The following is a 27,042-nucleotide window of genomic DNA, read 5'->3' as shown; positions in this document are numbered from 1 at the left end:
CTGGAAGAGTTTCTGTTCTGTACTTCAAGAATACACTTTGTTATGATTTTATGAGTTTTACTTTCCAGATTTCATTTACGTCTTGACCAGTTAAGATATTTTTTCACAGAACTGTCATTTAAAAATTATTATGCCTTGGAAACAGTATTTGAATAATTTGAGCATGTTGCTTTTGAAATAGAATTGGATGCCAAAAATTTAATTATTTTAGCAGAAAATACAAAGCCACCGAATTGTCCCATCTGTTAAGCAGCCTCAAAGAGGTTATTATCTCAAGGGAAAGCACATTGTTGCTCACAAAAGTTAGGATATTTCAAGTTACAGCGGGATAATTCCATGAAAGAGAATCTGTTGACTATTATGTGCACGGATATTGCTTTTCCAGGATCATGCCACAGCAACTTCTTATTTAAGGTCCTTTTCCATGGGGCCGATCAGTCCTCAATTGTTTTGTCACTATCTTCTAATTTCTCTCCTTCAGTAACTTTCATTTTCCCTGGCTTGTAGGTGATTTACTTGCTTGCTTACTTCTTCTCTGTTTTTTTTTTTTTTTCTTTTCCCAAGGCTCTTTCTTACAGTCCCTCCCTCAACTTTTCTTCCACATTTCTATTTATCAATATCAAAAGTGTCTCATACTTTTTCTTACCAACTTATCTCCTTAACTAAAAAATTAGAGTGTACAGAATAATGATAAACAATGTTTGGTTGGGGGTACATCATAGGTTGGCATATTTGAAATATTTACTTTTTATTTTGTTACTTATTAAAATAAAGGAGAAAGGAAATAGATGGATGGCTTAGACTGGAACTGAATATCAAAGGCTGCTAAATTAAAAGAAATTCTAATTTTTGATTTATGTGCTTCTTTTTCTCATATGGAACTCAAAACTTTTTTACATATTTGCCTTTATTTTGGGTTGTATGTGGCCTAGCATCTTGCCTTAGAAGATCTTCGGGAGAGCTCATCTCGACAAGAGTTAATACATGCAACCACTGTGGAAAACAGGACAGAGTTCCCTCAAAAAATTAAAAATAAAACTGCCATATGATCCAGCAATTCTTCTTCCGGGTCCTTGTCCAAAGAAAACATGAATTTGAAAAGATATATGCATGGCCATGTTCATGGCACCCTTCTTCACAGTAGCCAAGACACCGAAACTACCTAGGTGCCCATCCACAGATAAATGCATAAGGAAAATGCAGGGTATACATAGATAATGGGAAATTATTAAGTCATAAAAAGAATTTGTGACCAAACGGATGGTCCTTGAGTGCATTATGCTAAGAGAAACAGGTCAGATGAAGAAAGACAATTAAGTTATGATCTTCCTTATAGTGGGATCAAAAACAAACAAAAACTAGAGACCAGAATGGTGGTTTCCAGAGGTAAGGGTCTGGGGGTGTGAGAAATGAGTGAAGGAGATCAGGAAGTAAAAATTTCCAGTTATAAAACGAGTAAGTCCAGTGAATGCAATAGTGCATTAAATAGTGCTAGCATGACGACTAGAGTTACATGCTGTATATGCTACATAGTCTGGTCATGCTATGTATAATGTACATAATAATATACATACATACATAGTATGTATAATACATCTGAAAGTTGCTAAAGAGTAAATCTTAAAAGTTCTCCTCACAAGAAAAACAATTTTGTAACTATGTACAATAACAGTTGTTATCTAGATTATTGCGGTGATCATTTCGCAATATATGCAAATATTAAATTATTATATTGTACACCTGAAACTGATATAACGTTATATGTTAATTATACCTCAATAAAAAAAAAAAGAGTCAATACAGGGTAAAGTCAGATCTGACAAGTCCCAGCTTTAATCACAGTCTCTCCCAGTAACAGACTTTAATTGCTAACCTAACTGCAGCATTAACCCAATTTTCTGGTCCCTTGGAAAAGAGCTGTAATAGAGAAATAGAAAAAAAGGAAGACAGGAGGACAGAAAGGAAGAATAAGAGAAAGAAATTCTCTTTCAAGTCAAAAGCAGAGCTCCTCTAAATGTATCATGTTAAGAAGGTGATTCAGAAACAAGACTTGGGAGGCCCACTACAAACCATTCTGAATCTTTTGTGATGTCAAAGTTCTAGCAATCGTGAAGTGTGTTTTAAATTCAGATATCATTCTGCTGTTTCAAGTCATAACTCTTTTTTTTTTAAGATCTTATTGGGGTGCCTGGGTGGCTCAGTGAGTTAAGCCGCTGCCTTCGGCTCAGGTCATGATCTCAGGGTCCTGGGATGGAGTTCCACATCGGTCTCTCTGCTCAGCAGAGAGCCTGCTTCTCTCTCTCTCTCTCTCTCTCTCTGCCTGCCTCTCTGTCTACTTGTGATCTCTCTCAGTCAAATAAATAAGTAAATAAGTCTTTACAAAAAAAAGATTTTATTTATTTGTCAGAGAGAGAAAGAGAGAGAGCACAAGCAGGGAGAGCAGCAGGCGGAGGGAGCAAGGAGTCTGATGCAGGGCTCAATCCCAGTATCTTGATATCATGACCTGAGCCAAAGGCAGATGCTTAACAACTGAGCCATCCAGGAGCCCCCAAGCCATAACTCTTGATTAACACAATTTAGATGAAATAACCCTAGAGCTGTTCCTTAAATTCAGAATCTGACATTTCATTAAGGCGGAACAATACTATTTTTACTTCTTTGGTGCTGTCCTCTCTTTTCTAAACTTCAAAGGACGAAACTGATCATTTATTATTTTGCCAAAGTCTTGCAAGACCCTGGAGTTTGCAGATGACATTAGACTTTGGAATTAAGGCCCGCATAGCCTCTGTCCTAGACAGCCTCACTGGGAATGGACTTGGTCTCTCTCTTTCAGAGCTGGAAAGTGAAAAGAAACCTCTGGGGGCAAGTTGAGGGAGAGGACTGAGCTGTTTATTCTCTAGTCCTCTGCCTTGAGAAGGGTTATACTTATAAAATTATTTCTGTTACCGCTTCCCTCATAGTGTGGCTTTGAAGCAAATTCCCAGAGTTTGTTTTTTGAGAACACAAGAAGAGAGGTCACATTTACAGCATATCCCCTGCCCACAAAGTCAGACTGTATCACTCTCTTTCCAGAGTGGCTGACATGCCCATTTGCAAACCATTGTTATGGAGATGCTGAGGGAAAGAGATTAAAAACTTAAAAAAAAAAAAAATTACTCAGTCGTCCCTGAAGTACTCCACTTATTTTCATTTTTGCGTGTTATTTTCCAGTCCTGTTGATAGGTAAATATATTTTTATGTAGTTGCAATTTCAGATCCTCTTTCTTGAAATAATAACATTGTTTCAAAGTTCTTTTTTCAAAAGTCCCTGCTGCTATTTACCACCACAGCTTGCTTTTACTAAGCCTGTGTTCATAAACAAGTGTGAAGGGGTAGAAAGGGGAGCTTTGTCATTACATAATCTTGGTATCAATTACTAAAGTCTCTAGCATGTTCTTTTACCTAAATTTCATTTTACGCTTAGGTTTTAAGGTATCCCACCCTCAACATTTTATTCAATTTTGTGGGAAATTAAATAGATATATCTGACATCTTAAAGAACTATACAACAATTTATTTTGCTACAAAATTCTTACCTTTTCTTTTCTTTTCTTCCTTCCTTCCTTTCTTTCTTTAAAAAAAGTTAATTCCAGCATAGTTAACATGCAGTGTTATATTAGTTTCAGGTGTGCAGTACAGTGATTCAATTACTCCATACAAAAATTTTTGTAAAAGAAGAAAAAAAGCAGCCAAGAATTGCTTAGCTTATTTACGATAGATGGGCTAAGTGTTGCCATGGAATAAGTGACATCAGCAAGCCATTGCATCTGAGAAAATTGTCTGGAGCATCTATTTACAAAGGAGAAATAAAAAGGAAAGAAAAGCTTTAACTTGCCAGGAGGTCAAATCTCCTAGGAATAAAAAGTACTAAGTACAGTTGAACTTTCACGATTTTCAATTTAGTGTTCTAAGGATCATTCTAATTGTTGCCTAGAGAGACTGCTGCTAAAGGAGTGTTGATTTTTCTAGCTTAATTGCCTATTATGAATTTAGATTTTATATATTACTTAGGCATACTTGCAAAATCTATTATATTCCTATTAAAATAGAAGTGGAAAATTACAGGGTGCCCAGGTGGCTCAGTCAGTTATGTGTCTGCCTTCAGTTCAGGTCAGGATCCCAGGGTTCTGGGATTAAGCCTTGAGTTATCTCCCTGCTCAGTGGGGAGCCTGCTCCTTCCTCTCCTCTTGCCCTTTCCCCAACCCCCACTCGTTCTCACTCTTGCTCTGGTCTCTCTCTCAAATAAATAAATAAAATCCTAGAAAAAAAAAATGGAAAATTATGTAAGAAGACCTATAGAAAAATACATTAGGGAATAATGTTTTGGTGATTTTCCTGTGGTTGTTTTCAAGGCACATTTAAAATGGTCTCTGTGCTTCTTTTTATTTTCTCAAGAGGGAGAATTATAATATCGTAAATACTGAAAGACTTTAAATATCCTTTATGATTTATGCAGACCATTAGAAGAATAATCCTCAAATCTACAAATTTGTCATTCATCTTTCTCTGAGAATAATCTTCATTTGCCTCTTGTTTCACATCATAGATTGGTGATGAATGCCTTAAGAAGTTATCTAATCACTCCCGCCTTCAGCTACAAGTAAGTCTTGATCTAATCTGGAAGGGCAGATTTTATGTAGGGAGCTGAAACACTTTTTAAATACTGCCTATTTTATTTCCGGTTGTGTAAATCCAACCTGCTGAGCCAGCCTCAGATCCTACATATAGATTTATTTTAGGATGTGCAGTAAGCTTATGTCCCAGGCATAAACTGTTGAAATGGCACGGTCTGCCTTTTATGTCACCCATTTCCGCTATTGGGACCTCTTTTCTTCCAGGCCCCACCTACTGCCCTGCCTGCCACACACTTGAGATAACAGCCCTGGGCAAGCATTCAAGGTGGGCTGTTTGAGCTGGAACTTGGGACATTTTTTGCTGACGGAGCCTGGATTTCATTTCCATAGTATTAGTTCCTTGTTCTTGAAAGTAGGTAATTTTCTTTCATTGTCCCTAGACAACTCTATTGAAGATTCCTGAAGGATTCCGGAGGAATATGGTTCCAATACAAAAGTTTGCTTTTTTTTTTCTTTTTCTTTTGGAGAAGTAGACTAAGTCCTTTTAAATCACAGGATTTTATTTCTTAGTGGAGAAAGATTTTATTTCTTAGCCTTGAAAATGCTTCTCCATGAGTGGCTCACGCGATGAGCAGTCAGTGATACAAGATGGACTCCAGGGATGCTGACATACACCAAGTCCCTTTTCTCCTGCACTGGTCTTTCCAAGGCTTTGGGAAAGGCCTTAGCAATGTATTCACATGTTGTATGTTTTGCGAAATAAAGACATTTTAGCCACCCTCAGTCAACAGTGCTCTCTTGTCCCTTTGACTTTACCTCCACAACACTTGTCCTTGTGTTAGGGATGTTGGAGTGGCTGTGGGTATTAGAGGATCCTAGTAAGGGGAAGTTTGATTGGTTACAGTTTTAGTTTAGGTTTCATAGGATTTATTTCTGTGGTTTGCAGTCATTTCTGTGATTAAGTTATTGCTAGGTGTCCTGGTGAATAAAATAACTTCTGGGAACACTTCTACCTCCCACATGTTGACCTATCCAGCATCATGACCTAAAGGTGCAGAACCAAGGTTTATAGAACACACAGGGGTTCTATTGCATCTCTCACCAGGACAGTGTAGGTAAGTAGTGGAGCAATGTGTCTAAAATGTCCCAAGCTAGTCTACGGAGAATTCTTCCAAACATCACAAGTACAAAATGGTAAGCAGAGGATTCAGTTTGCATCAAAACTTAGGCATAGCTGTAGCTTTCCAGTTGGACTATATATATGATGGTTATATTCATATATCATAGTCATATATTCATTCATATATCATATATGATGGTTATACAATTATCAACATACCATATATATTTTTTCCTTTGTGATGGGAGTTGTGTGAAATAGAATTGCTTAAAATTCTTTTGATTTTAGGGCACAAACCTGTAGCTGTATTAAAAACAATGAGCTGTATTAAAAACAATGATTTATGCATCTCAAACCGCAGTATGAAAAAAATTTTGATCAACTATACTGCAAGAAAGACTGAATTATTTTTCTATATTCTTTATAGGAGAGGCTATTAAAAAATAGCTGTTATATGAAGAAGCTACCAAAGGAAACTAAACCAAAAATTGTGGGAGTATTATAATGGCATGTCAGGCAGTTAATAAATAAAAGTATTACACAATTTTCCTGGAGTTTGTATCATATAAGGTATTTGTCTGCATTTAAAAAATTTTGAACTTATTGAGAATTCTATTATCATTCTAATTTTTTACCTAACTTGATATATGTAATTTCATATTTTTCTTTAAAAAGACTTCCTCTCAATTAAAAACTTTTGTACAGTGAAGGAAACCATCAATAAAATGAAAAGACAACAGACTGAATGGGAGAAGATATTTGCAAATGACCTATCTGTAAGGGGTTAATAAATAGACATTTTCCTAAAGAAGACATACAGATGGCAAATAGATACATGAAAAGATGCTCAGCCTCACTAATGATCAGGAAATGTAGAGCAAAACCACAATGAGATATCACCTCACATCCGTCAGAATGACTAGAATAAGAATAAAAAAGGTAAGAAATAACAAGTGTTGGCAAGGATGTGGAGAATGAGTAACCCTTGTGCACTGTTGGTAGGAATATAAATTGTTATGGCTACTGTGGAAATCAACATAGAGGTTCCTCAAAAATTTTAAAATGGAATTACCATATGAACCCATCATTCTACTATGGGGTATTTATCCAAAGAAAATGAAAACACTAATTTGAAAAGACATATGCACCCCTATGTTTATTACAACAGTATTTACAATACCGAGGATATGGAAATAACTAATATCCATCAATTGATGAATGGCTAAAGAAGATGTGGTATAAACATATGTTTACACAATGGAGTATTACTCAGCCATAAAAAAGAACGAGATCTGGCCGTTTGCAGCAACGTGGTTAGACCCAGAGGGCATGATGTTAAGTAAAATAATCAGACTGAGAAAGAACAAATACATATGATTTCACTTATTCACTTTGGAATCTAAAAAAAAAAAACAACAAATCAACCAAAAAAAAAAAAAAAGAAGAAGAAGAAGAAGAAAGAAACAAATTAAAAAAAAAACCTAGACTTTCACAAAGAATAAACTGGTGATTACCAGAGAGGAGTTGGGCAGGGAGATGCAAGAAATAGATAAAGGAGATTAAGAGTTACAAAACTCCAGTTATGAACTAAATAAGTTACAGAAATGGAAAGTACAACATCGGGAATATAGCCAATAATATTGTAATAGCATTGTTTCATGAATGATGAGCACTGAGAAATGTATAGAATTGTTGAATCACTATATTGTACACCTGAAACTAATACAACACTGGATGTTAATTATACTTCAGTTAAAAAAGATTTAAAATTTTAAAAATAAATAGGCCCCCAAATTATATAAACTTCTGTCTGTATGAAACCTGTGTATGCCTCTGAATGAGATGAGATGAGCTAAGCAAAGCTGATCCGTGGCATCTGACATAATGAGCTAGTTAAATAAGAAATGAAACTAATAAGAATAGGTAAAAATAGTCAAGGTACTGTAGGCTAGGCAAGAAGCAGGAAGTATACTTTTTTTAAACAATAACATTTTCTCTCCGTGGATATAATGAGCATATGTTTAAATGAGATTACTTAAGTGAAAGAATGTGAATTGGTTATATATCTTAATTTTTACTGCATTTATTGCATTTATTCACTTCCTGTCTCCCATCCCAAAATATCTTACTAGCTGTTGAGCACTGGAGGAAAATAATCTTAAACATTTCTTTTTTTTTTTTTTTTAAGATTTTATTTATTCATTTGACAGAGAGAGATCACAAGTAGGCAGAGAGGCAGACAGAGAGAGGCAGGAAGCAGGTTCCCTGCTAGGCAGAGAGCGCCATGTGGGGCTCGATCCCAGGAGACTGAGATCATGACCTGAGCTGAAGGCAGAGGCTTAACCCACTGAGCTACCCAGGCACCCCAATGTTAAACATTTCTTAGGCAGTGTTTTGAGGTGGGCTTTTTTGCCACCTAGATTATTTTTATGGATTCTTCCGCTAATATTAGAGAGTTTTTCTCTAAACTGCACAACCCCAAAACATATATAATAAGATACTCAATGAATTACTGAAGTGAATTGTCCTCTATACCCACTTATCCAGGGCTCTGTCCAGGGTAGTCTACATTTCAACTCGAGTGTATTTACAAATTCGGTTCCTTAGGAAGTGTAACATGTGCCAGGAACATGTCAAACAATAGGTTGTGACAGTATCCTAGGACCATTTTTCTTGGTGCTGCATCTATAAATTCTTCTTATGATGACTGGTTAATACATACTCTTCATTAAAAAGATCTGAAGTTCTAGGTCAAGCAAAAGCACATTGTTTGTGGTATAGTCTTGTCCCTGGAAGTTGTGTTCTTTGTTATCCTTTGCAGATTGGGGAGTTTCTGATCCCATCTACCCCAAACACATACACAAAATCCTCAAAAAGTGCTCTTTATTCTCGTTGGTTTCCTATGGCTTGACTTTCATACCGATGGGTATTGATACTGCAGGAAAATTATGCAGAAGCTGTCTTCTACTTCCACTACTGCTTGAATATTAATCTTTTTATTCTTGAATTAGGCCCTGTTTCTCTGGAGTACTTATGACCAGTTTTTCATTTTCTGATATAAATCATATAGCCAGCAATCCCAATCAAAATACCACCAGCATTTTTTATAGAGCCAAAACAAACAACCCTAAAATTTGTGTGAAACTACAAAAGGCCCCAGATATCCAAAGCAATTCTGAAAAAGAAAAACAAAATCGGAGGCATCACAATTCTGGATTTTAAGCTCTATTACAAAGCTGTAAATAGCAAGACAGTATGATACTGGTGCAAAAACAGACACATAGATCAATGGAACAGAATAGAGAACCCAGAAATGTATCCACAACTATATGGTCAACTGCTCTTCGACAAAGCAAGTAAAAATATCCAATGGAAAAAAGACAGCCTCTTCATCAAATGGTGTTGGGAAAACTGGGCAACAACACACAGAAGAATAAAAATGGACTGCTCTCTTACACCATACAGAAAAATAAATCCAAAATGTTTGAAAGACTTAAATGTGAAACAGGAAACCATCAAAATCCTAGAGTAGAACACGGGCAAAAACCTCTGTGACCTTGGCCCCAGCTACTTCTTACTAGACATGTCACCATATGCAAGGCAAACCAAAGCAGAGATGAACTATTGGGACTTCATCAAGATAAAAATCTTCTGCACAGCAAAGGAAACAATCAACAAAACTAAAAGGCAACCTACAGAATGCGAGAAGATATTTGGAAATGACGTATTTGATAAAGGGCTCATATTCACAATCTACAAAGAACTTAACAAACTCAACAATGAATGACCCAGTTAAGAGATGGGCAGAAGACATGAATAGATGCTTTTCCACAGAGGACATTCAGATGGCTAATAGACATATGAAAAGTTGCTTAACACCACTTATCATCAGGGAAAGACACATCAAAACCATGATGAGATACCGCCTCACACCTGTCAGAATGGCTGAAATTAACAACACAAAAAACAACAGGTGTTGGCAAAGACGTAGAGAAAAAGGAATTCACTTTCACTGTTGGTGGGAAAGCACACCAGTACAGCCACTCTGGAGAACAGTATGGAGGTTCCTCAGGAAGTTAAAAGTAGAATTACCCTGTGGTTCAGCAGTTGAACTACTAGGTATTTACCCAAAGGCTCCACGAATACAGATTTAAAGGGATACATGCACCCCGATGTTTATAGCAGCATTATCAAAAACAGTCAAACAATGGAGAAAACCCACATGGAATGGAATGGAATATTACTCCATTACTCCAATATCAATGGACCATTACTTAGCCATCAAAGAAAGAAATCTTTCCATTTGCAATGACATAGATGAAGCTAGAGTGTATTATGCTAAATGAAATAAGTCAATCAGAGAAAGGCAAATACCATATGATCTCATTCGTACGTGGAATTTAAGAAAGAAACAAACATATGGGAAGGGAGAAAAGTATGAAAGGAGAGAGGGAAACAAGCTATTAGCAACTCTAAATGATAGAGAACAAACAGGAATGATGGAGGGAGGTTGGTGGGGGATGGCCTAGATGGATGAGGGGTATTAAGGAGGGCATTTGTTAGGATAAGCACTGGGTGTTGTATATTAAGTACTGAATCACTGAACCCTACTCCAGAAGTCAATATTGCATTGTATGTTCACTACCTAAAATTAATTTTTTATATTTTTAAAAAATGTTATTTATTTATTGACAGAAGGGTAGAGAGAGAATGAGGGAGAGTGTGCACACACGCATGCTCATGTGGTAGTGAGGCAAGGGGCAGAAGGGCAGGGAGATTGAATCTGGAGCAGACTCTGAGCTGACTGAACTGGTCACTCGGGCTGAGCCACCCAGGTACTCCTACCTAAAATTTAAATAAAAAAATAAATAAATTTAAAAAATCTTATAGCCAGGGCACCTAGGTGGCTCAGTGGGTTAACCTCTGCCTTCAGCTCAGGTTATGATCTCAGCATCCTGGGATCAGCCCCGCATTGGGCTCTCTGCCCAGCAGGGAGCCTGCTTCCCTCCCCATCTCTATCTGCCTCCTCTCTGCCTACTTGTGGTCTCTCTCTGTCGAATAAGTAAATAAAATCTTCAAAAAAATTTTAAAAAATCTTATAGCAGGTACATATTTGATAGGTAATAATTAACTGGATTGAGAGACCACTAGGATCCTGCTCTGTCTGCTTCTGTCTTTCCCCTCCTCTCTTTTACTTGAGCTCTGCTAAAGAACTACTAGACAGTTTTGCCAAAACTGTAAAGGAGCACAACACAGTCCTTAGAAAATCAAACTGTATCTTTCATGTTTTCTGCATATCCTACTACAACATGGGTATATAAAAATTATATCAAAAGACTTTTGAGAGGATATTTAGAGGATGCATCGGGCTTTATTTTTTTTTAAATTTCATTAATTTCATCTACTTGAAGAACTATATTTAATCACATGTTGGTTTTATTGATATTAAGTATTTGAAATTACTTAAATCTATTGTTTTGTTTGTGTTGGAAGAATGACTCTGTAGAGGTTTGCGAACTGCTAACACAGAATGAATGATTTTTTGTAGATTGTTACACGAGGTCCAAATAATCAGTCCCCAGAAGCAAGGCAGTAAATCTATCAAATGTGGTAACCTGGTGCTCACTTGAGCTTATCAAGTCATAAGTCTTTTCTGTTTATTAAACTAAGTTCAAGGAGTGCAAGGAGAATATGACCTACCATATCTCTATTGCATTTTAATCACAAAAAACAAATTTCTTCCAGTTAAACACTTCATAATCTGAAAACACTGATAGTGTAACACTTTTATTCAAACATTCCAGCAAATCATGAGCCATGTATAACACCTGCCATAGAACACTTAGATTCTATCTAGCCACGTTTGACCTTGCTAATATTTTAAGGAAGCTTTTATATATGTATAACATTATATATGTATTATGTAATATCAATATCATGCAAACCTATATATGTATATACGTGATCTTAATGCACAAAAAGATTTTAATGTAAACCTCTAAAGAATTAACCAAAGAACTGGAAATCAGAAGACATGGATTTTTTTCATTTTGTTTTTCGGTATCTTTGTTCTAATTGTTAAATCAGTATGGATACATACAATGCTCATTTTAACAATGAATGAACGTAAAGAAAAATGCTAACAGTCTCTCCCTGCCTCCTTTCCAAACTCCTACCTTCTAGTAACCAAGAGTATCCATTCATTAGGTCTTCTCCCACATCTTTCTCTAAGACAACATAGTTTTTAGATCATATTTTGCCAGTGCAAACAACACAGAGCCGCAGCACAGAACATGGGTCTCAAACGCTTCAGTGTCCTATCTTCAAAAATAAGAATAATTCAAAACCAGAATGAGATATTATTTTACATCCACTAGGAAGGTTGAAATTTAAAAATATAAACAATAACAAGTGCTGCTAAAGGTGTGGAGAAATTAGAACCCTAGCACATTGATGATGGGAATGCCAAATGGTGTAATCCCTTGGGAAACAGTTTGGTAGTTCCTCAAAATACTAAACGTAGAGTTACTAGGTGGCCCAGCAACTCTAGATCTAGGTATATTTGCGAGAAATAAAAACTTTCTCCACACCAAAACAAATATTCTTGACAACATTATTAATTATTATTATTTTTTAAGATTTTATTTATTTATTTGACAGACGGAGATCACAAGTAGGCAGAGAGGCAGGCAGAGAGAGAGAGGAGGAAGCAGGCTCCACTCAGGGCTCCATGCCAGGACCCTGGGATCATGACCCAAGCCTAAGGCAGAGGCTTTAACCCACTGAGCCTCCCAGGTGCCCCAGCATTATTAATTATTGCCAGGAAGTAGAAACAACCCCAGCATTACTAATTATTATTATTACTATTATTTTTAAAGATTTTATTTATTTATTTGAGAGAGAGAGATCACAAGTAGGCAGAGAGGCAGGCAGAGAGAGAGGAGGAAGCAGGCTCCCTGCTGAGCAGAGAGCCCGATGTGGGACTCCATCCCAGGACCCTGAGATCATGACCTGAGCCGAAGGCAGTGGCTTAACCCACTGAGCCACCCAGGCGCCCCAGCATTACTAATTATTGCCAGGAAGTGGAAACAACCCAAATATCCATCAACTGATGAATAAACAGAATGTGGTATATCATACAATGGAGTATTATTCAGCCTTAAAAAGGAATTCAGTACTGATAGATGAGACAACATGGGTGAAACGTTAAAGCATTATGCTAAATGAAAGAAACAAGTCACAAAAGACCACTTAGCATGTGATTCTGTGTTTATGAAATGTCCAGAATAGGCAAATCATTAGAGACTGAAAGTGGTTTAATGGTTTCCAGGGGCTAGGTTATCAGACTACTGTTAGCCTGAAAATATTCTATAATTAGATTCTGGCTGGGTGCCCAACTCTGAAATTACTAAAACTCACTGAACTGTAAAGTTTATTTTATTTATTTACTAATTTTACTATTTGTTTTAATTGTACGATTTATTGACTATTTAAAGTAGGCTCCTGGCTGGGTGTGAACTCCTGATCCTGAGATCAAGACTTGAGCTGAGATCAAGAGTCAGATGCTTACCTGACTGAGCCACCCAGGTGCCCTGAACTGTAAACTTTAAATGGGTGAATTTTATCATATATGTAGTATATCTCAATACTAAAAATAAAGATGTCTAACTTACTTTTTCTCCATAGTCTCTTTAGATTACAGAATTTCTTTCTCAACCAATGTGAAAACATTTCCACACACTTTTCTTATTTCTGTTGATAAATTCATTTCAATAACAAGTTCTTAAACTGCTTATTCAATCTACTACATATCTCCCAATCTCTTAAAATTGTTCTTCATATTTATGCCAAAGTTGACTATTTATTCTGTGACATGAACGTCAGCTTTTAGTTAGCACAATACAGAATCCAAAATATCTTGGTAAAGAGGATAAAAAGTGAGTAAACAGTTGTCATAACCATTGTCTTTCTGGCTTTATATACACCGTAGAGTTTATTATTCATCCTATTAATAAGAGATTCAAGAAAACAAAATATTGGATTAATCCCTTATGTATGGGATATCAGATTTCCATTTTCAGTATTTTTAGTATAATCACTACATTTGGTAGCCTCAAAAGCAGATATGCAAATAAACAAATCAGCCATCATTTTAGTTATGGCAAATACCCAACAAATGTACCATCTCTATAGAGACCTTCAGCAGCTGCTCAGGGATATCTCAGAAGGCAGAGGGTTCATGAACTGCAGCCTGTCTAGAAGGGGGAGGAGATCAGAAACTATATTTGCATAAGACGAAGGAAACGTCAAGTAACTATTGTGTCCACGTGCATTAAAGAAATATGGAGGTTAATTAGGGTGTGTCAGGGGAAGGATGTTAAAGCCTCTCTACCACCCCTTTCTTGGTGCTGGTGCTGACTTAGCATTTTCTTACTACTAGACATAATTTTTTCCTTGCTTCTTCTTTCTCTGTAGAAAATTTCCCTATTCATAACCAGAGAAGGCAAACCTGAACATGACCATGACCCCCAGATGATGGACAACTGGACCAGAGTTGGGCCTTTGATTAGAAATAAGCTTATAATACTTTCTTCTCTTAAAACTCTCACTTCTTGGGGGCAACTGGGTGGCTAGAGTCATGATTCCCGGGTTCTGGGATCAGGTCCTGCATCAGGCTCCCTGCTTAAGGGGGAGCCTGCTTCTCCCCCTGCCTCTGCCTGCCACTTCCCCTTCTAGTGCTCTCTCTGTCCTGCTCTCTCTCTGTCAAATTAAAAAGTAATGAATCAATTAATTAAAACAAAAGAACTCTCACTTCTTGGACCTGGGACAAGATTTTGAGTCAGTTACCTGAGAGGTTATGTATTTTACTAAAGTAAGTTATAACTTAAAGGGAGACCTAGAAAATAAGTCTGGAAAAAAATAAGTTGGGACCAGATTGTCAAAACCTCAGCATGCCAGTTTAAAGAGTATTTTCAAGGAAAAAGGGAGGAATGAAAGGTTTCTAAATAGAAGATCAACAAAAATAAAGTAAAATGGTACACAAGAAAAGCTCATGGGAGACAGACACTGGAGCTAAGTCCATGCAGAAGACTATTGCAACAGTCCTAGTAAAGGGCCTAGACTGGAATGTGAGAGGAGGGAGTGCAGAAGGTGGCAGAGATTTTACAGGTCTTGAAGTGAAAGAATCAATCACAGTTTGTGGCTGATCAGCTGTGGGAGCACAGCTTCGGACAAGGTATGGGGAGATTGCCGATACCATAACATAGACAGGAAGTCTGGAGGTGGAAGCACTTCGGGATTAGATTAATGGTTTCAATTATGGATATCTCTGATTGCCAGACATCTGAAATGAAATGTCAGCAGGCAATTGAAGCTAGGGGACTGGAGCTGAGGACAGGTCTTAGCTACATCTTGGATTTTCACAGCATCACAGCTACCATAAAGGTGGACAAGATTTCTGAGGGAGGGCTGGGGAAAAGGAGGAGATGGCTGAGAATTGATCTTGGGGAGACCCACCACTGTCCCGGGACAGGAGGAAGCAAGGAAGTGAGCTGCCAGAGAAGGAGGTACCATTGCCACCCAGCTAGGAAGTGCCAGGACCAGCATTTGACTTCAAGTGTTTCCAATTTCAAAGCTTTTTCTATTACACCAAGCTGCCTTTTGAGCATATGAGAGGAGGCATCCTAAAACCTTCAAGAATAAAATGTTACTTAAGGATTTCACTAAGGAAAGCATGATTTATTTTTTTAAAGATATTATTTATTTGTGTGGGGGGGGGAGGGCATGCAAGCACAAGCAGGGGGAAGTGGCAGGCAGAGGGGGAAGCAGGCTTGCTGCTGAGCAAAGAGCCCTATGCTGGACACGATCCCAGGACTCTGGGATCACGACTTGAGCGTAAGGCAGATGCTTAAGAGACTGAGCCACCCAGGTGTCCCAGAAAGCACGATTTAGAATTGTATAACTATCGACATTGAGATCTATTTTATCGTAGCAAAGTGTTTTCTTTGTTAGTTCTCATAAGAACCAGGTTAGGCAAACATCATCTCCATTCTGTAAATTAGAAAACTGAAGCTTAGAGGACTTCAAGGTTTGTGTGCAGTGAGTCAGAATCAGAGTGAAGGTGAAAAGGCTTAACTGTTAACTGCTAATACTCTGACAGTCTAGTCTCTAAAGTTGGTTAAGATGCTTAGAAAGCCAAGGTAACTCTTTTACACCTGTTGGCTGTAGTAGTTTGGAGTCAGCTGGATTGAAGTTTGGGGCATTCCACCTTCCCTAACATGACTAAATGAAACCCTGTGGAACCCAGCTGTCATTATGGTGGGCTTTGCCCAATACTGAGGTCTTATGATTAAATCTTTGCCCAATACTGAGGTCTTATGATTAAATCTTCAGAAAAGTGTCCAAGGCTCAGCATGATGTGACCCTTGGCCTCCCTGCCTATTCTCTCTCCTCTTACGTGACTTGGCTCTTGGTTCTGGGTGCCCAGCCACCGTGGCATTCTCTTATCACCTCCTAGAATAGGCTGTGCCCGTTCCCAACTCAGGCCCTTTGCACAGGCTGTTTCCTTGACTTCTAATGCACACTCTCCTCTTTGCTTGGCTAATGTTTATTCATTCCTTCTTCAGGTCTCACCTTTAATTTCACCTCCTCAGAGAAACTTTCCCTAACCCCCTAGTCTATGTCAAACTCCCCTGTTGCCCCACTCAAAATTCCCCGTGCTTCTCCATCAAGGCACTTATCATAGTGTAATTTATTAATTATCTGGTTAATTATTTCTTCTTACCTTGCTCCACTAAACTGAATTCCAAGAAGGCAAGAACCGTATCATATTTTATACTACTGTCTCCTAGCACACATACCTTGCACATAATCAATATCTAATAAATATTTGTTGAATAAATCAATGGATTTCAATAATATCTGTGAAAATAGTTTTGTAAAGTTTTATGTTATTGCTATCATCGTTATTAATACTCTGATGCTTGAAATTTATCTTGTATTTCAATGATGTTTCAATGATGTTGATGATAATGAATTTGTAAGTGTTAAATTATTGTAATGTATTTTCTTCTATTTTAATAGCGGATCCTAACTTTAGCCCACCTTGTGGTTTTAGTTAAAGAAGGGCAAAAGTCAACAAGGCAAAGACAGCCAGATTTTCATTCGACTGTGACAGGAATGCTAACTAGACAGAAAGGATCTAAATTCCTCACCTGACCTCTTGCCCATAAGATGATGAGTCAACCCTAAGAGATTCACACTTAAACCAGAAGAATTTTGGCAATTTTTCTGGTACTACTTGTTCCCAGGAGAAAGTATGTGTTTGCAGACAAATGTGTTTGCTTTTTTTTCTGTCAGAAAACATAGACCATGTTACGCAAGATGCTTCCAACTTTTGCCATGGTTGCCAAGACATTAAGATAAATTTTAATTACTAGTGTCCAAATTTAACTCTTCAAAGCCTGATTCTCTCCTCCTTGGCCCTTTTAAAGTGATTTCTATTCTATTCTGTATAACAAACAGACTCAGTCTCTGCCCTTGGGAACTTACATTCTAGCAAAATAATAATAATAGCTAACTTCTAGTAAGAGCTTATCATATGCCAGGCACTATGCTGGGAACCTTATGCAAATGATTTCATATAATCTTCACAATTCCATGAATAGTCATTAATTTCCCTCTCAGTTTTAGGTGATAGTGGGAGGTTAGGTAATTTATTCAAAATCCAGTTTGAAGTTTGTTAGATATAAGCCAGGGTGATGTTCACAGCCTTTAACAGCAGCTATGGCAAGGACTTCCAGTAATCAGAATCGACACTGTGACTCTGCAGTAGGGACTAGGAGGGCTCCCTTTACTTCCAGGATCATGTACTGGTCCAGTGATTGTGGGGGAGGGGCAGATAGCATGGGAATTCAATTGAATCTCAGTTCTGAATATAAAACAAGACATTTGGTAAGTAAATAGAGTATTAGCTGAAAAACCAATTCAGCAGACAACTTATTCTTCCTGACACTATGTAAGACCCTAAGAGTGGAGTAGGAATGAGGAAGTGATCTCTCTCATCTCACAGAGCTCAGAGTTTGGAGACCTGAGAGCTGGTCTTAGTGCTGTTTTCAGAACTGGACGAGATACTGAGAGAGCTACTAGCTTCTTAGACTTCTTGGAGAAGGGATTAATTTTCTAATCAGTAAAACTCAGGGTGGGGCAGCATGGTGATTGATTTTTATGGGGCCTTAGATCATCAATGACCACTTTTTTTTTTTTTTTTTAAAGAGAGCAAGCAGGGGAGGGGCACAGGAGTGGGGAGGAGGGAGAGAGAAAGAATCTTAAGCAGGCTCCATAGCCAACACCGAGCCCAATGCAGGGCTTGAACTCATGACTCAGATCACGATCTGAGTCTAAATCAAGAGTCAGAAGCTCAACTGACCAAGCCACACAGGTACCCCTATCAATGGCCACTTCTAAAAGATGTTTAACTTTCTTCATGTATATGTCATGTCCCACTCAGCTGACATTGTTTTCTTTATTTGGTGGCACTATGATAGACTGACTGTGAAACTCTACAAGGCATTAAAATTGATTTAGACTGTTAAATAATTTAGAACAAGTCAACCCTGCACACAAATATGTAATTACATGAATTGCTGTTATTGATGTCAGAATGTAACTGTTTACCCAATGGAAGCTAAAGGTGTTCTCTAATTAAACTCTTTTAAATTCATGCTGATATTTGTACAGTTGAGATCATAATTATGTTCAAATAATTCTTGGTGCTTCGGGGAACATGTGGCTATAGAAAATAATAGTGTTGCTATAATTATTTTCGGTGTGTATTAAATGATGTAATGGTTTATGCAATGGTAATGTTCAGATGCACTGGTGTGTTAATGATGTGATTGTTGAAAACAGTAAACTACATTATCATTAAAAATCTGTGACTGGCAATCAGAGAAAGACAACTATCATATGATCTCCCTGATATGAGGAAGTGGAGATGCAACATGGGGAGTTAAGGGGGAAGAAGAATGAATGAAACAAGATGGGATTGGGAGGGAGACAAACCATAAGTGACTCTTAATCTCACAAAACAAACTGAGGGTTGCTGGGGGGAGGGGGTTTGGGGGGTGGGGTGGGGTTGTGGACATTGGGGAGGGTATGTGCTATGGTGAGTGCTGTGAAGTGTGTAAACCTGGCAAATCACAGACCTGTACCCCTGGGGACAAAAATACATTATATGTTTATAAAAAAAAATTAAAAAAAATCTGTGACTGGCAATCTACTTTCTGCTGTATCTGCTAAAGCATAATATATTATGCTAAAGTCTTTTTTTCATGTGTATGATAAATATCATGTGTTGCTTTCCTACCTGGTTCACCATCTCTCATCATCTATATGAATATGCCAGAATAAGACTTTCCAAGGCTCGTGCTTAGAGTGAACTCAGAATACACAGACTGGAATTTATCTGTCCTCATAGACAACACATATTTCTGAATACTATCAGTAACTGACATACTTGTAAGTGGGGCAACAGAAACTAGGGATATGGGTAAAGAAGCAAAAGATTGACATGACATCTCACCTCTCAGGCCCCATTCCTTTACTACTGGTAGCATGCTTATTATACTTAAAGCCTCAGTGATTATATTCAAGGAAACCTTCCACAAAACAACTACATCTATTTTAACTCTTGAACAAGACTGCTTTGTTCAAATCTCCAAGACCCTTAGAGCTGGACATATGTATGTTTAGAATAATGATACTAAAAAAGTCTTCATTTTATTGTGTGTGAATATACCCATGGAGGAAGACATTTACCTTTGGCTGTCACCAGCAATTCATGGCATAGTGCTGCAGTATGGCAAAGCTGAAAAGTGTTCAGGACCCAAAGGCAGGTGGACCTGGGCTCAGAGTATGGTTCTGAAACGTATTGTTATGATGGTAGCCAAGATGCTTAACTTCTCCAAGCCTCCATTTCCTTAGACCTTGGTTTCTCAACAGTGGCACTATTGATATTTTGGTAATTCTTTGTTGTGGGGAAATAACCTGTAGAATGTTTGGCATCTCTACCCACTAGATGCCAGTAGCAGTTCCCCCTAGTCATGACAATCAAAAATGTCTCAGGCATTGCTCTTTTTACTAGAGTAAATCACCCCTAGTTAAGACTCACTGATTTTTTCTTTTTAGCTGTTCGTAAGCCTTTTAAAATTTTTAAAAAATTTTTAAAATTAACATATAATGTATTATTAGCCCCAGGGGTACAGGTCTGTGACTCGCCAGGTTTACACACTTCACAGCACTCACCATAACACATACCTTCCCCAATGTCCATAATCCCACTACCCCCTCCCTACCCCCTTCCCCCAGCAACCCTCAGTTTGTTTGTGAGATTAAGTCTCTTATGGTTTAAGACCCACTGTTTTGATGTTAAGTTATGGATTATAGCGCCCACTTCATTCCACTGAAGATGTCCACATTCTAGTGATTAGAACCTATAAATATCTAACCTTAATGGCAAAGGGGGATTAAGGTTGCAGACAGAATTAAGATTGCTAATAAACTGACCTTAAAAAGAGGAAGATTATTCTGGATTATCTGGGTGTACCTAATGTAATCTACAAGGATCCTTTAAAGTGAAAAGATGAGGCAGAAGAGGTCAGAGCAGTACCGTGTGAGAGGGACTTGGGTTTTCTTTGCTAGCTTTGAAGATGGATGAAGGAGTCCACAAGCCAAAGAATGCAGGCAGTCTCTAGAAGGAGAATATCAGGGAAACAGATCCTACCAACAGTGTATGAGAGGGAACACAACCCTACCATTACCTTAATTTTACCCCAGTGAAACCAATGTCAGACTTCTGACCTACAAAAGAGTAGGATAACAAAAGTCTGTTTCTTTAAGCAATAAATGGTAACTTATTACAGCAGCAATTAGAAAACTACTATAATAGAGCTATTATGAATATAATGATAGGATGCACATGTGTTACTATTTCCTGAAAAATAGTAAGTGTTCAGTCAATGTTAGTGATATTCTTTATTAGAGAAAAAAGATTGGGTCATAATGCACTCACCTGTAAATTCTAATAGTGTCCTAGGCCTTTTAAAAGGATTCAGGGAACCATAGGATACTAGACATATATCCTCTCCCTAATCTTAACCATAATTCTAACACTAACATTAACCCCTAACCACTAACCACTAATTCCTAACCCTAAACCCTAACTCTATCCCTAACCATAACCCTAAAGTTATCCCTCTGGAGAGATCTCTAAACTATAGGGTATTAGGCACATACCCTCACACTGTCCCTAACCCTAGTACTTAACCATTATTCTGGCCCTAAACTGAACCCTAATCCTAGAACTGAGGGAAAAAAAGAATTATATTGTACACCTGAATCCAATATTATACTGTATGTTAGTCAATTGGAATTAAAACAACAAATTAAAAAAAATAAAATAGTAAAAGGATTTATGGATTTCATGGAACATGCTATCTGGACCTACCACTTGTCCAACTGTAGCAAGAAATCCCCCGTTCTGCCTTGGTATTCATGCTGCTGCTTAAGTGTTCAACCTATAACTCTGTGCTCTATATTCTCAGTTCTCTGAGTCCTTGACTTCATTCTCCTCGAAGGCCTTCCTTTTTGGGGTCACTACACTAGATCTGTGACTTCGGCGCTGTCCTTTGAGTTTTCTTTTGAGTATGGTATTTTTCTTATTCTCTGGGTATTGTAGAACAGCAGTGACAAGGCATGTAAGCCTATGTCTCAAACCTACTGTATCTGCATAAGTTGTTCTAGCCTACCAGCAAATCCTCTTCCTGGGGTGCAGACAGGGCAACTGGGATAGCTTTGTTTTGTGTCTTTGGTGCTCTATTGTTTGAAGCCATTACATTTATTTTTTTTTTCCTTCAAGTTTTTATTTAAATTCTAGTTGGTTAACATACTATAATATTAATTTCAGGTGTAGAATTTAGTGATTCATCACTAACATACAACACCCCACGCTCATCACTACTAGTGCCCTCCTTAACCCATTATCCATTTAACCCATCTCCCCACCCACGTCCTCTCCACCAGTTTGTTCTCTATAGTCAATAGTCTGTTTCTTGGTTTGTCTCTCCCTCTCTCTCTTTCTCTTTTTTAATATGTTTGTCTATTCTGTTTCTTAAATTCCACATATGAATTAGACATTACATTTATAATCATTTTGTTTTCCCAGTAGACTGACCTTCTCATCATTGTAACATGTCTCTCTGTCTCAGTAATTTTCTTTTCTCTGATGTCTACTTTATCTGTAATATAGACATTTCTGATGTTTTTTAAAAATTAGTGCTCGCATGATATATCTTTTTCCATCTTTTTATCTTTAACCTACTAACACAGTTGTATTTGAGATGTCTTTCTTATAGATAGCATATTGTTGGATCATGTTTTAAATCCATTTTGTCAATCCCTGTCTCTTTAGTGGTATGATTGGATGATTTACATTTGAAGGAATTATTGCTATGTTAGGGTTTAAGTTTACCATTTTATTACTTGTTTTCTATTTATTTCCTGTTTCTCATTCCACTGTTTCTATTTTTACCCTCCTATGTGTTACTTGAGTGTTTTTAGGATTTCTTCTTGATTTATTATTGTCTTTTTCAGTTTATTACTTTACATAGTGATTAGTTATTGCTCTATGTATCACAATATACACATGTAATTTATCATAATCTACTGGTATCTATGTTTTCCCACTTCAAGCAAAGTATAGAAAACTTACTTCTATTTAAGACTTCTTTACCTTCTCCACTTTTTAAATATAATTGTCTTATGTGTTGCAATACATTGAGCCCCACATCAGATGCTGTTATAAATTTTGCTTCCATCATCAAAACAATTTAAGAAACATGAGGCATAGGATTTCAATGGAATAGACTGAGAGTCCAGAAATAAACCCCGACATTTATTGTTAATTAATTTTCAATAAGGGTGCCAAGATAATTCAATGGGGAGTAACAGCCTTTTCAACAAATGATGCTGAGACAACTGAAGGGGGTATGCCAGAATCTCATCAATTCTCTGAATACCAGGAAAAATAAGATTTTGGAAGGAAGAAAGAGGGGAGTAAACTGTTTCAAAAGCTACTGAGAAAATGAAATTGGAATTATTTATTATAAACATCATGAAAATACATTTTAATGAATAATTTTAAATTATTTTTAATAAATAAATTAATAAATTTTATTCAATAAATCTTAATCAGAGTATTAATAATGGTAATAGAAATAACACTTATATAATATTTTAGAGTTTACAAAAAATATTTTCACAGACATGAAATCCATTGATTTATTCAACAAATATTTATTGGATATTGATTATGTGCAAGGCATGTGTGCTTCCTCAGCTTCTCATTGGCTTCTACAGGACACCCATATTCTAATGGTCAGAAGCAACAACTGACACAAATTTCAGTACATTTGCAGTGGCTCCAGATCATGTTTGTAAACTCTAGTAGCTTGTAATTGCTTTCCCCAAACTTATATCAACTTTCCCTTCCCATTTGCCTGCCCTGTAGACTTCAAGCTTCAGTATTAAAAGCAGAAACAACAGCCTTATAGAGATGTATTAAGCTTCACAATTACATGATGTCACACTGCTATACCCAATTCTCTTATATATAGCAATATATTCTAGTGGTACTGTCTCTATGATTGAATTCTGACTGATATATTGAAACCAATAATCCTCTGTCAGTTTATCACAGATCACTCCAAACTGGGCTTTCATCATTTTAAGCAACATTTTGGATTGCTGATACAATTATTTTTTAAACAAATATTTTATTTTAGAATAGTTTTAATTTATAGAAAAATTGGGAACATAGAACAGAGAGTTTCTAATTTCCCTAATCCTTATTTTATCCTATTACTTTTAGTAACAATTTTATTGAGATATAATTCACATACAGTATCATTCACCTATTTAAAGTATACAATCCAACTACTTTTAGTGTATTCACAGAGTTGTGCAACTATCATTACAATCAATTTTAGAACATTTTGATTCCCCCCCCGCAAAAAACCTATACCTACTAGTAATAATTCCTTATTTTCCTCCCATCCTAGGCAACTACTAGTCTATTTTCTGTCTCTATGCATTTGCCTATACTGGACATTTCACACACTTGGAATCATCCATTATGTGGTCCTTTGTGACCGGCACTTTTCCCTGAGCACTGTTTTCTGAATTCATTCATCTTTTACCAAGTATTAGTATTTTACTTCTTTTTATTGCTGAGTAATATTCCATTGTATAGATATGCCAGATTTAAAAAAATCTATTTATTAATTAATGGACATTTGAGTCACTCATTTTTTGTCTATGATGGGTAATGCGGCTACGAACATTTGTGTGCTAGTTTTGGAAGAGCATATGTTTTCATTTGTCTTCAGTATATACCTGTAAGTGGGATTGCTAGGTTTATGTTTTGTGTTTTGGAGAACTTGCAGACTGTTTTCCAAAGTGGCTATGCTCTTTACATTTCCACAAGCAGTGTACAAGGGATTATTATCTCTCTCTTTTTTCTTATTATAGTCATTCTTCTGATTATAGGGTGTTAACTGGGAGCTCATTGTGGTTTTGATTTGCATTACCCTTATGACTAATGACACTGAGCATCTTTTCCTGTGCTTTGTTGACCACATGTATATCTTCTTTGGGGCTATGTCTATTTAAATCCTTTGCTTATTTTTAAATTGAGTTATTTGCCTTTTATTATTGAATTGTAAGAGTTCTTAATATATTCCAGATATAAGTCTCTTATCAGATACATGATTTGAAAAAATTTTCTTCCATTTTCACTTTATTGATGGTGTCCTTTGAAGCACAAAAACTTTAGTGTGGATAGTGTCTAATTTAATTTTTTGTTACTGTTGTTACTTGAACCAGGGACATCATCTTTTAACTGAGCTCCTGAACATTGATCTGATCTCACAACACCTTCACTGGCAGTTGAATCATTCAAAAACAAACAAAATTTGTTATTTTAATAAAATTGGTATCTCATTAAGTAGAAATCATAGAAAAACTGGGGTAGAAGTTGAGGTAATACCGAGTACAAGTGCCCTATCTTAGCTACATTTATATCAGATGAACAGAGAGCATGTGTGCAAGGTACCCTAAATGCCTACTGCAGTCTAACCTTGCACCACTGAGATATGCTCTACTGACAATCAACACTTCAAGGTGGGTTTGCACATCATCTCTTTAAAAAAAAAAATAGACTTACAATGGGGAGGGTTGATGAAACAAGCCATTGGTCCTGCTACTACACCTGTTCCCAAGACCATAAGTTACATTTTTCATCTTTCTCCTCTACAATCCATTTAATATTTTCTTACCTTTGGCCATTATTTCAGCCTCTCTGGATTCTCTACCTGGTGAAATCACCTACACCTTCATCTCTGGGGGTACTGTGGCTTTGATTGTTTTAGTCCATCAGCCCATGGTTACTGTATTTGTTTATTTTTATTCACTGGGAATGGAAACACTAAGGGATTTCCAAAGAGTTCTTCAAGTTGCAAGCTCTTTCCTGACCATCAGAGTAGCAGCAACCTTGTAATCCCAGTTATTGCAGCCATAGAATAACTCCTTTCTCTGCCTGTTGACTCAAGAACATGAGAAGTCCTAAGTGCCCAGGCATGAGTTGTTCTGGGTACAGTAAAATATTACTGTGTGTCTGGTGAATGCATTCTCTTCTCTTTGGGAGCCAGGACATCTAATTTAGAGTTGCAGGGTTAGGAAACAAATTCTGCACATGGGCCTATGAAAGAGATGGTGAAAGGAGTCCATTGCTGGTTTCTAGACCTGTGTAGTACACTTGTGAGGAGCAGGCACCGTATAGCATGCATTTGTTGAATGTGCATATCACATCTGGAAGGACTCTGCAACAACCCTGTGGGATGATGTCTCCAAGCTGGCACCTTAACTGAACCATTCCAAAGATCTAACAGGCTTACACTCTGGGAAATGTGGTATACAGAGAACTAGCGTGTCCCTTGGCCATATGCCCATCATCATACACCCCTTTGCTATGAAATGGTTTCTTTGGTCTGTGGCAGTGTTTCACAGAATCTCATGTTGGTAAAGCACCTTCTATAAAGCCCTTAGAGAGTGATACTGTCAAAAGTACTGGTGGCAGAGACTCATCAAGAAAAAAGGAGAAACGACCCAAATAAGTAAAATCAGAAATGAGAGATGAGAAGTAACAACTGACACCACAAAGATAGAGAGGATTATAAGAGACCACTATGAACAATTATATGCCAACAAACTAGAGAACCTAGAAGAAATGGATAAATTCCTAGAAACACACACTCTTCTAAAATTGAACCAGGAAGAAATAGGAAATCTGAATAGACCTATTATAAGTAATGAAATTGAATCGGTAATCCCAAAATACCCAAAGATAAAAGTCCAGGAACAGATGAATTCACAGGTAAATTCTACTGGACATTTAAAGAAGTGTTAATATCTATTCTCTTCAAACTATTCCAAAAAACAGAAAAGGAAGGAAAGCTTCCAAATACTTTCTATGAAGCCAGGATTACCCTGATACCAAAATCAGACGAAGACACCACAAAAAAAGAAAACTCCAAGCCAGTATCCCTGATAAACTTAGATGCAAAAATCCTCAATAAAATATTAGCAAACTGCATACAACAATACATTAAAAAGATCATTCACCATGATCGAGTGGGATTTACTCCTGGGATGAAAGAAAGGTTCAACATTTGCAAATCAATTGATATAATACACCACATCAACAAAATGAAGATACAAATCATATGATCACCTCAATAGATGCAGAAAAAGCATTTAACCAGATTCAACATCCATTCATGATAAAAACTCTCAGCAAAGTGTGGTTAGAGGAGACATATAAAAAACCCATAGCGAACACCATACTCAATGGTGAAAAACTGATAGTTTTCCCCCTAAGGTCAGGAACAAGACAAGGATTCCATTCTCACCACTTTTATTCAACATTGTACTAGAATCCCAGTCACAGTAATCAGAAAAAGAAAAAGAAAAAAGAGACATCCATACTGGTAAAGAAAAAGTTAAACTGTCATCCTTTGCAGACAACATATTGTGGACAAACAAAAAGCAGAATGAGACCAATAAATATAGAGAACAAACTGATGTTTTCCAGAGGGAAGTGGGTCAGAGAATAGGCAAAACGAGTGATGCGAAATGGGAGTTAAAGGCTTCCAGTTATGGAATGAATAAGTTATGGGAATAAAAGTCACAAAATAA

This window comes from Neovison vison, chromosome 4 (genome assembly GCF_020171115.1).
Source record: "Neovison vison isolate M4711 chromosome 4, ASM_NN_V1, whole genome shotgun sequence".
NCBI lineage: Eukaryota > Metazoa > Chordata > Mammalia > Carnivora > Mustelidae > Neogale > Neogale vison.
The sequence above is the reverse complement of the archived record's forward strand: the minus strand, read 5'-3'. Positions refer to the sequence as shown.